Source organism: Apostichopus japonicus, chromosome 7 (assembly GCF_037975245.1).
Source record: "Apostichopus japonicus isolate 1M-3 chromosome 7, ASM3797524v1, whole genome shotgun sequence".
NCBI lineage: Eukaryota > Metazoa > Echinodermata > Holothuroidea > Aspidochirotida > Stichopodidae > Apostichopus > Apostichopus japonicus.
In genome coordinates, this window is record NC_092567.1 from 1447201 (window position 1) to 1459213 (window position 12013).

A 12013-nucleotide genomic window follows, 5' to 3' on the forward strand; every position below is an offset into this window, starting at 1 on the left:
AAATACTCTCTGTACTTTGTGTTATTACGAATAAATCAATAAGAGAAATGAAAGCCAACGCACTTTTAATCGTTTTCTTTCAACACAAGCCTGTTTTTACTCCATCTGTTTACAAAAGATTACTTCGTCAATCTTAATTTCTTATTTGAAGTGAAATTTTAAAAGTAATAATAATGAAGATGACGATGATGACGATGACGACGACGATGATGGCGATAATAATAACGTTGATACCCTCTTTCTGTGTTTTAGTACTGTACGTTTCGATCATTTATAATTAACTAGCTTGTAAATGAGGTCAATGCCTTAAATAAGTTAAGTGGCGAAGTCAGATGGATAGGACAGAGGAGGGGGAGAGTGACCCCGTAAAAAGTGTCACGTATGTAAAGTCGTTTGCAATATTTAGATGTACTTCATATGATGGAAATGATTGGCGAATATTGAATTGAAGCCCTCTTATTGAAACAAACATTTCTCAAACGAGAGGGGATTCCCTCTTCTTATACCCCTCCCTACAATGGATGTGAGACAAATTCCCACTCACCCCAAAATCTAAATTGAAACAAAAAATTGTAGCGACGCAACCATGAGTTGAGATCAAATTAGGGGCATTCCCATGCCAAAGGCAAACACATTATTTCAAAAAATTACAGAAAATAATGTATAACAAGTACAAAAGGTACAGTGGTACAACATATACAGCCGAAAAATCATATTATCATTTTAACATCCAAGCACTCTCCATTTTCACAAAATGTCTGACAGAGATTTCTGGTGCACGCTCATAGATGATGAGTTAGGTATTCTGGAAATTATAGAAAATTTCCAGAATTTATTGAATGGTTTGTGATTCAGTTTGCAAGTTTGGCTTGTTATGTTTGTAGTATGATGGAGTTATTGTATTACATCTGTTTACTATTTAGGCAATGATGAGCCTTGCTATGAGTACGGAACAGAAATGTGTAATGTAAATTCAGGGAGCTGTCAGTGCCTACCTGAATTATGGATTCATCCTTTAGTACATTGACTTTGTATTGTTTTATGTTGTATGTATTAGCTCTGTGGTATATGTTTAAGTATCAGATTCTTGGTAACAGTCCATTATATAATTGTTAGGGAATGTCATTGTGTGGTCTTTGCTAAACTTGATTCAGTAGACCATCAGCTTCCCTGGTTCAGGTGGAGTCAAAGGTGACGACCGGGTAAGACTTAATCAGAGCTCTGGTGTAAATCATATTGGGATAGGGAGCACGTCGCGCCCCCCCCCCAATTTTCCCAAGGATAGGGTCACAGTATAAAATGTTCCTCTGCATTCCCGGGTTTATTTACTAAAGGTTTAGGCGCTACGCCAAGCAGGCTCAGAATGGATCGCATAAAGTATCATAGAATAAAATCATAAAAATCAAGTATTGTGCTATGAGATAAGTAGTTAGTAATGTGTATTATCATCTGCTCACCCCTTCCTCCCGATGAAATTTACGGATTTCATTTATAGCGTTAATCAAATGAGGAACTGCGCCCATACACCGCTGAGGCTATCAGCTTAGACAACAGATAAAAAAGGCCCGCAGCATTCGCTAATCTCCTTTTCAGACTCTAGTGATGCCTCGCAAGCAAAGACGTTACCTGGGAATGTGTATCATAAGAGTGGTATGTGTATGGGTACGCGCGCTGTCTGTAGGTTAAACCGCGAATGATGACATTTTGAGTGGTTTTTAGCTTTGCGATCGGTGTCGTGAGTGAGCAGGTATGATTTCGGTATCGAGTGTGAAGACGGTAAGTAACTTTCATAGTAATTTACAGATGCAGCGCCATTAGCCCAGGACTAGTAAATTTAGGGTAACATTAGACTAGCAAGTTGAAAATAGCCCAATAAGAGGAATGTACAGGTTTTCACTGTGATCAGAGAGAATTCAGCTGAGGCTAGCCTTGCTCTAGCCGTAAGAAGTATGTTTGGTGACGTTGGTCCCTGACTCTCCTGCCAGCTCCACAGAAGCAAAGAGGACTTCCAGCATCCTCGGACGTATAAAGACATGGCGTCGAAGCACCAGGAGTCAAGTCAGACTTAACCATTTGATAGTTTGTCACATTCATCGTGAGCGTCTGGCACATACAAACATCAAATAAATAGCAGATAAACACATCAGTAATTCCAGACGCCGCGACTTTCGGAAGATTCAAGTAAGAAGAGATAGCGTGAATGTATTCATATAACCATCATGGCTATTTCAATGTTCTTATGATACTATGTGTGTGCACAAATGTTGTTGACATCCCAATAACAAGTCGATTTCATTCTTGTGTGCAAAGTTTAAGAATAGTTCCGATATTTTGTTTTAGCTTCAATTGTTTTAATCATGATAAAGCCCTTAATTCCACCCTGGTGTTCAACAGTTTAATTTAAGTTTAATCACTTGTTAAATGTGAGTCCGCCCCTGGTTTCCGCCGACCCCTAGGCGGGTCCAGGACTCTATCCGATAAAGGCTTTGCGTCAAGGCGATCGCGATGTCCGCTTTGCTCACACTCCTTCAGTTTTATCCTTGATGAGTCATTAAGGTCCTCCAGCCCACGTTTTCAATTGGGATTGACGTCTATCAAATTGCAGTTTACTGTTTGTGTATTTATTATTCAGAACAAAAGTGATAACCTTGTTGCTCATATTAAAAGAAAATTACTTGTCCTAAATAAAACGCACAGTGATATCTTACATACATCGGTTCTTACATTATAGTCCAAACATAATGGAAAGGGAAGCAGGCCATCTGTCTGGGAGAATGTACAGAACGTATAGCACGAGCATAGGTAACATGTTAAAATACGGGTAATATTTACTGAATGATTCACAAAATTATTTCTTTACTTTCTTTCAAAAGATAGAAAAGGGTCAAGGGGAAAAGAGGTGTTGGAAACAGCTTACTTCCTTTCAATTTGGTGAACGATAAATCAATATTTTTTTTTAATCAATGAAATAAAAAGACCATGGTTTGTTACAATACTATTGTCGTCTTATGATTATCTTCATAAGGAGGATGACGTTTTTTTGTATTTTAGAAATTATGATAATAAAACATTCTCTTAGTTTACGTTTGTATTAAAAAAGCTTCACATACATAAAAGTGACCCTTTTGTTTACCAATGTCAAGTATAATCGACCATCGATAGCCTCCAGGGCTACCCAGTAAGATAACGGTAAATTTGATAAAATAATATACTTCTAATTTGTGAGATAATTTATATCTCTTCAAGAAGGTTCGCTCTACAAATTAACCTAGCTAGGATATCAAAGTGATCACGAGTCAAACAGATCTTAATTTATTTACCACGAGAAAGGATGTTAAACAGTTATTAATTCCAAAACAAAATTGACATCCACAAGACTACTTAAAAACTCTTCTTCTTTTTTTCTTTTTTCTTTGGACAACAACACCTAATAAGCTTGAGCTTCCTGTCTTAACTTATCGATGCTAGCACCCTGAGACATATCTATATACGTTATGATTCTTTATTTTCAGGAATGCTCAATCAATTTCGATTGCAATAATAAAAATGATCTGTTGTCATTGCAGAAGCCAGGCAGATCTCATCACTGATAATATATATATATATATATATATATATATATATATATATATATATATATATATATATATATATATCATACTCAAACAAACTTACATAAACATAAACAAACTTGATGAACCGATTCCACACAGAGATAACAGTAACTACTCTGACTCTTAAAGTTTTGTACCACATTAAACACGATATCGTGCCTTATAAATCGTTTACATCTGTAGTAGGTGCTATTTTGATGACAGTAAGAACTGAGGATATGTGTAATCCAACAAATTCATGAAACTGGATGTATTGGGAATACACAACGAGTACAAGTTAGAGTTAAATGTTTTGGCTATTTAAGTAGCATGACATCAACACTATTATAAGTACAGACAGATCATGAACGAACACGGACTATACATCACACTGTCACTTTCAATATCTCCCGTTACCCTCGCACTATCGATGCGAACATGTGATGTCTTTGTTATATTTTGGAAGCTTACTTCCTTATACGCAGAAAATAGTATGTCGGGTTTTTCCAACCAGTACGGATGCCGGTATTTATTTCCTAATGTTAATATTTCAACAAATATTAAGGTAAAACCAGACCTTCAAATAATATTGGATAACGCTTCAAGTCATTTGTTCTGCGAATAAGGTTTTCTAATTGCACTCCTTGCCTGGAATTGTTTATTTAGAGTAAAAAGTGTATACTAGTTTTCTATCTTTACAGAATGGCATTTACAATGCTCTGTATAGTCATTTGTGAGAAAATTCCATCTAGTCCTTTATATCGGCTGTGCTTTAAAATAATTGTTAAGTCAGCATAAATGTGCAGTTCAAAATTGGTGAGGGAACAAGGCGTTGCAAAACTAAACAGACCTTCAGGAGAGGATGGCATGTTTCTGGTGAAGTCAGAAAGATTTGAGAAAAAAAAAAGGTAAGGAAGAGTTCCTAAATCGAGGCTAAATCTAAGCTAAGCCTACCTGATTCATCACTGTATGGTATCGTGTATTACTTCATGCTGTTATGTTTAGTCTACAAGGTTTTCGTTAGTTAGTTAATGATAATATATATTTGCCCTCGAATCTTGGGAGAGCTTACACATTATAGTATGCATGCTATCACCCGCAAGTATATGACATATATACTTGTATTTCCGTACTGGAAAATTAATTTAGAGTTTTCAAACATACACTCTAGCATATAATGTAACATCCATGTTCTGTGGAAGAGTTTCTCTAAATCTCTATGACCACTTTGAACACGTGCTGCTCTTAAATAATCAAATCGGATACATTAATTTATATGGAATAATATAATCATATATATACAGAAACACTTAAAAGTGATTGTCCTTCTAATTGTGGAAGCAGCACTGCGATCGCATGTCTGTAGTATTAGTAGTAAGTTGAGTCTCGTCTATCCCACATGCTACAGTGATTAACCTTCGCCACGTATCAGGATCTTGCGCAAGCTCTATTACTTCCTCGAAATTGTTAATGTTTACGTCTGAAAATTGCGACTTTATTTTTCAAGCAAGGTAATCACAGGCCTTCCCGCACGTATTTAGCAGTATGTCTCAAACTCTCAATGCTTCTCTTAAAGCAACCTTTGCTGGCGCGTCCTTCTGGAGTCTTGATACATGCCGAAAATCTCAACCTTCTATGTGCGATTATGGATGACCAATGTGTTAGGTTGGTTTCATTGTAGAGTTCATCGTTTGATAACCAATTGTTATTGGTCCATCTGATGTTGAGAATATTACGAAATAGTCTCCTTTACAAAGTGTCAATTTTGCGATCAGGATCCTTCGTTGTGCCCCACAGTTCGCAATTGTACTAAAAAAACGCTCTTTAATAAAGCCCAAAATCCTAAGCTTAATATTTTAGGTTATGTTTTTGCTTTTGAAAATACTTGACAGTGTGTTGAAAGCACCGTTGGTTATACCAATTCTTCGGTTAATATCTTCTTCGGCCCCCAGCAAGCCTCATATTTACACTTCTTCCAACTTTCATTTTCAGCGCTGTCGCATGCTTTAATTTATGACGTTATTAGCTTGTTGTGCTTGCAGTTGTGGCCATTGCAACGGTTTCCACTGTAACATTTAATGTTCCTGAGTGATGTGTGTGATAAGTCAACGATGATTGGGTGATAGAGAGTGATTGGAAATCTTTATCTTCGAGAAGAGTAAAACGCTATGATATGTGTGTATATGTGTGTAAGCCTGAACCCTGGCTTCATTACTTTATGTAATTTATGACGTCAATAAGATCAAACGCAGAGATCAAAGGTCAAACAAATAATAACAACATTTTGGCACAGGGCCGATGGATAATATTGGTAGGTATGCGCCTAGGCAAAGGTTGTAGTGATGACACGACTTATGAAGTCACTGGGTCAAAATAAACGATCAACTGTCAAATAACCAATAAACAACATTTGGCTATAACGCAAGCGGATACAAATGGCGCACAATGCATTCCATGTTAATACTTATTATTCATGTTTTCTCAACGGTTTCGTTTTCTGGTCATTATTGCAACCTACATTTGTCTATGTGTAACTGAAAGTAAAGGCTCGTGGCGTACGCTAAAACAATATTTCTAAAGTAGTAAGGATGTGTGAATTCTAAGGGTTTGTAGCCACACCAAACTTAATGGTTATCTTTCTCTGTTTAATGAAGGAATACTGGTTTTTTTTTCTCAAGGAATCTCAATGAATCAAAAAATCCCCACCCACTCCGGCCGGCAAGAATTTGGAACACCCCGCCCCCCCTCCCCAAAAAAACCCCACCAGTCTATTTTTAATGAATATCGATCCAAGCACAAGAGTGAGGTATAAAATATTATTTCTATACTTGCCACTGAACAACCCCAGAACCTTGTGTCAAGACTTGAACGCCTTTTTTTTAGTTTTTGAATCTTTTGTAGAATGTATATGTTTTTTTCTTTGCCGTCGTTTATAGGAATGATGACGTGTTAATGTCTTCTTCAATTCTGAAAGATTTTTTTTCTTGTTTTGAAGGTTAAATGTGTTTCTATTTGCCTGTTTACTTAGCAGGCGCAGGAAGCGATGAAGTCATATGTATGTAACGTTCCCTGAAACAAAACTGCATGCAGTAAATTTATTCTTAATACAATAGAACGAAAACAAACATACCAGATGATGAAAAAGCCATGGGTGTGAACAAAGTATGATTATCTCTTGTAAAAGTAAAAACGCAACGAGCATGAGTTCGAGTTCACATTTTTTGCTGTTTAAGTAACATGACTTCAAACACTTTTATGAGTACAGAATAGTACAAGAACGAACACGGACTATCTATATGTACATCACACTTATTATCCCCAGTCTTTTCTACTTCGATACTTTAGATGGTCACCAAAGCATTAAATATGTATTCGATTCACGTATGAACCTCAATATGATAATCTCTTCATAATAATCTTTCCGCATATATTCTGCCGCACCACACACAACTACTTACATGAGTTCTTAATCATCGTACATCGTTAAAACAATATTTATGAAAATATCGATCGTCAATTCCTCACCCTCTTTAACTTTGCACTTACTTGGCAATGTTGCCTTTGTCCTTTATATATTCATTATATTGAATAACAAAACAGCAATTACAATTCTGTATTATTGTACAGTAATGGTAAACTTGTGCCCTGTACACTTGTGCATCGGTACTGTATACTTGGATATTGTATACTGTACACTGCATACTTGTATACTGCATACTGTATACGTGTAAAGGCCTACTGTATATTGCACCGCACACACTGAAATCATAAGTCATACATTTTCCGTAACCCTCTCACTATCGATACATACACGTGATATCCTCATTATGTTTTTAAAAGCTTCCTTCCGCATACGCACAAAAGAGTATATCGGGTTTTTCCAACCATCACGGATGCCGCTATTTATTTCACAGTGTTTATATTTCAACAAATATTAAAGTAAAACCTGACCTTCGAATAATATTGAATTACGTTTCTAGTCATTTGTTGTGCGAATAAGGTTTTTTAACTGCACTCATCGTCTGGCATCGTTTTTTAATAGAGAAAAAGTGCTGAGGCGGAGCTAGGGGTATTGGTCATGGGGGTGAGAATGGTCTGTTGGGGCGCTTTCGACACTATCTAAATAGAGCGCCACCACAGGTTAGCACGGGGCGTACAGACAATTTAGTAAAGGTACTCCCTAGATCGCAGGAAATCACCCTTTCCGGGCCCTAGCAATTTGCAGATGCCCAAAGAATAAATAGGTGTCATCGCCATTTTGTCAGTAAATTACACCAACAAAAGTTTCAAAAGCCAATAGGTATTTGAGAGCGCAATACAAAAGTCAATAATCGCGAGTAAGTAAAAAGCTGAAAAGGGCGCCAGCAGTCCATTTGAGTCCGTCAGGGGTGCATCCGTCCCCTCTGACTGTATGGACGTTCCGCCACTGAAAAAGGATGCTAGCTTTTAATCATCAGAGAATGGCATTTACAATGCTCTGTAGATTCATTCGTTAGGAAAGTCCATCTAGTAATTTACATCGGCTGTGCTTCAAAATAATTGTCAATCCAGTTGAAGTGCAGTTTAGAATTGGTGAGATAACAAGGCCATGTACAACTAAATAGACCTCCAGGAGGGCCTGACCCTTTTCTAGTGAAGTCAGAAAGATTTTAGGAAAGATGGTAAGAGAGAGCAAACAAAATCTAAGCTAAATCTGGACTAAGCGTAACTGTGATATCATTGCAGGAATTGTATGTTACCTCATGCTGCTATGCCCAGTCTTCACGGTTATCGTGAGTTAGTGATTGGTTATAGCTTATTGCCCTCAAATCATGGGTACTTGCAAATTTAAATAAGCAAGCTGTCACCCGCAAAAAAAATATGATATATGCTTGTATTTCCGTACTGGAAAGTCTAAATTAGAGTTTTGAAATATACATTCTAGCCTATAATGTAACATGAATGTTCTATGGAAGAGTTACGCAATGACCGCTTGGATCTGGTGTTGCTCCTAATTAATCCAATCGGATACATTGTTTTAATATAGGATAATATAATCAAGTATATATGCTAAAATATTTTGGAGTGATTGACCTTCTAATGGTAGAAACAGCTCTGCGATCCCAACGCTGTGGCATGCTACACGTTATGACTTTATAACCTCGTTGTGTTGCGGCTGTGTTGTAATACTGATGATATTAACGTCGTTTGCCGGGGACAATGTATTACGAAATGATTGAACATCACTTTTGGCAAAAACAGTAATGTTCGGGAGGGTGATAATCAAATCAGGAAACCGCCTGTTATCTACAACATTATATGTGAACAGAAACTCATGAGGCATGAGGTATTGTAGTTATTTGGTCACTACACATTATTGCATGATATGTGAGCAGAAAAGTATGGAGACCATGACAGCTGAAGAACTGAGAAAACAAAAAACTTGAAATGAATGATAAGTTAAATGACTTACTACAATAGTCCAGACGAAATTGTTTGAGAATATTTTGTACCAAGCGAGAATACCTATGACAAGATTGTATATCTGGCAGAGAAACTTAATGTAAAAATTGAAGTGTGGACATTGATTGGAAACAAATATCATCCTAAGTTGTAGAGTTGAATGTAATGACATATGTATGTCACGTTACTTCAAAACAAAAGCGCACGCAGTAAATTCATGCTTATTAAAGTACATCAAAACTTACTTCCTCATCCGCAAAAATAACATATCGGGTTTGTTCAATCAGTACGGATGCCGCCATGTATCACGTTATGTCGACATGTGAACATGTGGTGTCTTTTTGAAGCTAACTTCCTTATACGCAAAACTAGAATATCGGGGTTCTCCAACCAGTACGGATGCCGTTATTTACATCCTAATGTTAATATTTCAGCAAATATTAATGGTAAATCGGACCTCCTGATTATTAAATTACGTTCAACCCATTTGTCCTGAGATAAGATTTTAAAGTGCACCGATTGCCTGAAATTGTTTTTTAAGAGTGAAAAAGGGAGATACTAGCTTTTAATCTATCACTTGCAAAGAAATATGACATAAACTTGTATTTCCGTACTGCAAAATCTAATTTAGAGTTTTCAGATATACACTCTTACATATAATTTAACATGCGTGTCCTGTGGAAATATTTCGTTAAACCTCAATGACCACGTTAGTTGTGGAAGCAGCACTGCGATCGCAACGCTAAGGCATGCTTCAATTTATGACTTTGTTACCGTGTTGTGTTTTCAGTTGTACAGTAATATTGATTACTTAAACGCCATTTGCCGGGGACAATGTATTACGAAATGATTCAACATCACTTTTGACGAAAACAGTAATGTTCGGGAGGGTGATAGTCAAATCGGGAAACCGCCTGTTATCTACAACATTATATGTGAACAGAAGGGCATGAGGCATGAGGTATTGTAGTTATTTGGTCACTACACATTATTGCAGCTGTCTTTGTGGAAATGTCAACGGTTGCCATGGTATTATGGTAACATTTAATGTTCTAGAGCAACGAGTGCCATAAGTCAACCATGGTAGGGTGACTGATAGTGATTGGATATCTTTATCTTGGAGAGGAGATAATAGCTGTCTGTGTGTGTGTGTCTATGGTGGATGTGTATGTGTGTGTTAGCCTGAACATTGGCTAAAAACTTGGGTAATTCATGACGTCATATGATCAAAGCTCTGAAGTCAATTTAAAACAACCAAATAACAACATGACAACAAAGAATAAGAAGCAAATTAGAATGGGAAAATGGCAGAAATTATACAACCCGTGTGTAGTATATCAGACTCTGCATGCCAAAGCCAAAGTCAACATCTGGAGCACTCAATCTTGACCGACACTTATACTTGCATGATTGGGGAGAGGTAACTGTGCTGGTTGGACTAAAGATGCAATCCTAAGAATGGAGGGTGAAATGAACACTAAGCATTCCATCATGGAGACCGTATGGCACTTTGAATATCTTGAAGCAGAATAAAGCCTTAATTCATTGACTCGTCTGTAGGCGATTTGTGTGATGATCTACTACCTAAAAAAAAAAAAAGGAAATCGAAGCACTGACAGTGACATCCGTTGATGATGATCGTTCTCAAAGAGTCGGAAATAATTCTCATCATAGACGACCTCATGGGATCATCGTCAAATTCACAACGTATGAGACCAGAAACGACTTAATTAATACTGAAGTTGTTCAGGGACAGTTATCAAAACGATTTAGGATGTGTAAACCAACTGCTGCTCCAATAAACAAACAACCACCCTGCCAGTAAAATAGCTAGAACAAAGAATGGAAAAATATTCGCCATACGAAGAAAAGACAAAGATGAGATCATTGTCAGAATAAGGAATATCAGTGACGCTCAAATTCTATAAACTTACAAATTGTGATGCATAACCACAATATTGCTCCCATTAACGCCGACCTATCACTAATTATCTTAGACTTGACTTTCCGTTGTGTACTATGTCTTTTGATCCAGTTTTTTTTTTAACCTTTACATGATCGCTAAATATCTCACACTTGGTATTCCTTTGTGTAGTATTGTCCTTTTATCCAGGGTTTCTTTTTCCCCGTAACATGATTGCTAAATATCTCACGCGTGGTATTCCTTTGTGTATTAATGTTCTTTAGTCTAGGTTTCTTTACCCCTTCGGAATCGCTGAACCGGTTCACACAGCGAGTACAGTAACAACTGTAATCTAAAACTTGTATACCACAGTAAACACTGAAACGTGATGATAAATATGATAAATCGGTAGCATGTGCCATTAGGTTTACTGTAAGAATTGAGGATATGTGTCATCCCACCAAATGCATCAAACTGGATTTCTTTGGAATTACACATATCCTCAATTCTTACTGTAATCCTAAGAGCACATGCTACTGATATAAATCACGATCCGGTCTTTACAAAACTTTAAGATTTAAAGTAGCTACTGTGTTCTCTTTGTGTATCGAGTGCATCGCTAAGTATCCCAGACTTGGCTTTCCTTCTTGTAGTATTGTTCTTTCATCCAGGTTTCATTTCCCCTCACATGCTTCCTTTTCTTCCATTCTTTGTGTAGTTTACAAATCTCTTGATCTACAAGCGCGACTTGTATATCATAAATATTAGTAAGTTACGTAGTACTTGTGTTAAAGAAGGCCATTCAAAGCAAGCACCTGCGTTGTCACTTCACTTCACGTCTTGCGTATCAGCCACTATTTGTACTATGGAAATTGGAATCATAGTTTCTTCCCTTTCTACTTTTTTCTTGTTTTTCTTTTGTATATTTGTTTCTATATCATAGAGGTTTTACATCAACTCAATACTCGAGCTTAACTTGTTTATTCCTTAATATTATAAAATTTTGAACAATAGTATTTTATGTTCGATCATACGACTCCCGAAACTCATGATGAGATGCGTTTAATCCAGACAT

The 12013-nt window shown here is 36.9% G+C and overlaps 1 protein-coding gene across 1 annotated transcript in view; it reads left to right on the top strand.

The window, feature by feature from the left end:
• The first annotated feature begins 4024 nt into the window (after positions 1-4024).
• Positions 4025-12013, top strand: part of LOC139970280 (uncharacterized) — a 22536-nt gene continuing 14547 nt past the window's right edge. Inside the window, exon 1 of the mRNA XM_071975952.1 lies at positions 4025-4500. The gene's annotated coding sequence lies outside the window, so the exon portion shown is untranslated. The remainder of the gene's footprint in view (positions 4501-12013) is intronic.